The following is a 3,646-nucleotide window of genomic DNA, read 5'->3' as shown; positions in this document are numbered from 1 at the left end:
TAAATAACCTTTTCTCACTTGTCTATCCAATCGTGTGGATGCCGTGCAACCCAAATAGACCATGCTACTATCGGGTCGAGTACGTACCAATAATAGTTATCGACTTAGACATCTATCCAAAAGTCTTCCACTTGCATAAGTCTAAAACTATCATTCAAGTATGACTCCAAGATCCTGACTAGCAATCATAGCTCTTAAAGCCATTGTCGAACTCCGACCTAGTCAAATGACGTGTCCATTAGATAAGGGATGATATATTCCTCCATTATAGATATCATATGTACTAAGACCTGGATTATAATCATTCTCTCTGTACATTTGTTATTTCCCGATTTCCGATTTATGACGATCGACTAATTGAATAAATCAAATCAGTCCACGCTTGGCCATGCACTTAGGGGTGTCATCCCTAAATCATCGAGGGGCTCACAGATATCACTTTATCCCTCTATGGCTAAAAGGAATGGAAAAACTTCGACCCAAATGCTCGCTTGTACTTACTCATCAAATCACACACAACAATATGTTTTATAACAACCAAGTTACTGGTACGATTACATATGTCAATGTGCAACCAACTCGCAACTACATTTCACAAGTCTCAATTTGAAGAATATAAGATATTATCGTCTCATGATTCACTCGTGATAAAATCCATGAAGTAATTTAATTGAGCATGAGTTGAATCCAATACTCGAATCTCATTCCAGGAGCAGTCATGAACACTGCAGCCAGTTTGTCCGAGACAAACTACAGACCCATTCATGACAGTCTTGCCTCAATACCTACTTCCAAAGTACGATCGACTATGGATGGCTTGAATAACCTAGTTATTCGGGAAGTCAAAACATGCAAAGTGAAACACAAGAATAATTGAATCCAATAACGTCTTAGAACTTATGAATATAAATAAAACACCTTTTATTTATCACCATATTGATTACACATTATTCATTGCATAATGTTTCGATTTATCAACTTAATACTTGAATTAAAACAATAGTTGTCCCATGCTCCAAGCTTGTACACTATCTTTTCTAAACAATAGTTATGCCATACTCCAAGTATGCACACTATGTTTGTCTATGATCCTCACTTTGTGAAATAGATCAATTGAACATGATTCTAATGATGCTCATTTCACAATCCTAAATCCCTACCGTAAATATAAGAATCTCAAATTCTTGTCAATTACTGTAATCTGTTAGATTTTAAACTCATATTCATTGATCCTCTTATAATGACTATGCACAAAAGTCACAAAGACTTGGCAACAGATATTACAAAGTATTCCAATGGAGATCAATTCCATGGAAACGAAGTATCTCATTCAAAGTATATTCCTTTGAACATCTTTGTTGCATTAAGTTTTTCTAATCTTACACAGATTTGAAGAATAACTTCCACCTATGGAACCATTTCCATATTCCCATTTTTACTCTTACTTATGAACAAGAGCTTCCTCTTTTCAAAATATGTCAATATGGTCTCTCTCCAACATTTTACACCATACTTCCAACTATCCATGAGAAACCAATCTTTGGTAAACCTCAGATTGTCCTCGACATTTGCTTAATCATTTCAGTCATATCTGGTTCTATTCATTTTTCCCTATTAATGCCCTAGGCACTTGGAAAGTTTAGAACGAATGAATATTATAGCACATGCAATCGATCCTATATCTGAAGCATACATGACACGATTCATGATGTCTCACAGAAAGACATGATACTTGACCAGTCTTTTGCTACAATATTTCTCATACTTTGCAATGTTCTCAAAATTCAAATTATGAAAAGTGATGCCGTAATCATAATCGAATCTTAGAACGCAAATAATGTAATCATGATTAAATTTGACTAAAATATCACAAGTATTGACTCATGAATGAACTGACTCATTGTATGATATCGTGTTCTAGTAATAGTTCTAGTATCTTCCTAAACTACCCATATGGTACTTACTAGTAATGTAACTGGTACGTATAAACATGGAAGTATAACCTTGCTACCCAAGGGTACTGAATGGACTGGAAGAACCTTTATGACTATATATGTACACATGATATATAACTAATATTTAAACGACCTTCGGACGGGTACCCGATATCCCACCATACCACATCTCAAGCGCGAAAAGGAAATAGGGTGGATAGCCTTCCTAAGTCTTTTAAACATTTATTATATAACTATACATATATAGGCATGCAATTGATAATATAAAAGCATAAAATAAGATTTGTAAAACCTTTGAACATAATTATTATCTAAGAAAAGATCGACTTGATGTCAATCTATAAAACGGTTTGAAAGTACGGGTTTGATAAAACAGTTTAAGTATAAAGAACATTTGTTTGAAACACAATTGTAAATGAGTTTCAAATGAAACATATAGAGTAAAATGTACAGTTTAATAAGGAGTTTTAAACATATAAAGTGTTTATGAAAAACATTTGAAGGAAACTGTTTGGTAAAACGGCTAATGAATAGTAAATCCTTTGAATGCTGCTTATTAATCACATGTGATTGATATACTAAGTAGCATAATTCTACTTGTATCCCCCCATAAAGCATTTAAAAACATTTAAAACATTGATTAAGGGGTATGAACTCACCTGTTGCAAGTGGATTGGAAGGAAGTGTCAGTTAAGTGCTTGGTATCAAGTGAAGACTTAGACACTCAGAAAGATCCTAATTACATATGAGGACATATGTATATAAACAATTAGTCTTTAAACAACTAATAAACAAATTTAAGAGACTCTAGGACATGCTAAACACCTTATACAAGTGTTACAAGTCTCAAGGGTTGCATCTAAGTGTTGTAGGGAAAGGCTAGTATGATTGGGGTTCAAGGAACACTCTTAAAATGAGTTTACTTCCTAAGGACCAACACCCCTTGAGTTTACGGTCGTAAACTCTTGAGTTTATGGTCATAAACTCCTAACCTTTTGACCATTTGTTTTTTTGAAGTCTTCTAAGCTATTCCAAGCATTCCTACTTCATGATTTAGCCTTAGGAAGTGTTGTGTGGCATCAAAACACTACTAAATGGAGTTTATGGTCTAAGGACCATTTCTCCATGAGTTTACTACCTTAAACTCATGTGTTTACTACCTTAAACTAATAAGTTTAGTATTTGGCGGTTTTCAAGTCTTTAGCTCAAACATGGCACTAGTCTAGGTTAGATGTAGACATAAGGAACAACCGTGGGACATTTATGGGACTTTTACACATCATTTGGGGTGTTTACGGTTTTGGGAGATCCCCAAACCGTAAACACATAAAAATGTATGATTTTGGTGCTTTTTTGTGATAAACTCATCAAGGATGAATCTAGACAAGTCTCTAAGGCATTGTGAAGCATCTAGGCACCTTAACACCATTTTGGCCCTATTTTTGGTGTTTACGGTTTTGGGACCTCCCAAAACCGTGAACACCTTTATCTTGGTGTTCTTGGGACTTTTCCTTGGTATAAACACGCATAGTTAGCTTTAAATGACTCTAGGATAGAAGTACTTACAGAAGGAAGCTTGAATTGAGCTAAAAGTCCAAGAAGACTTAGTGTGTGTTCTTGGTCTTCTTGGTGGTTTTGGAAAACTAATCAAAACACAAAAATGGATGGATTAAAGGATGTACAATCACTAG

This window comes from Lactuca serriola, chromosome 4 (genome assembly GCF_051521515.1).
Source record: "Lactuca serriola cultivar US96UC23 chromosome 4, Lser_US96UC23_V15, whole genome shotgun sequence".
Classification (NCBI taxonomy): Eukaryota; Viridiplantae; Streptophyta; class Magnoliopsida; order Asterales; family Asteraceae; genus Lactuca; species Lactuca serriola.
The sequence above is the reverse complement of the archived record's forward strand: the minus strand, read 5'-3'. Positions refer to the sequence as shown.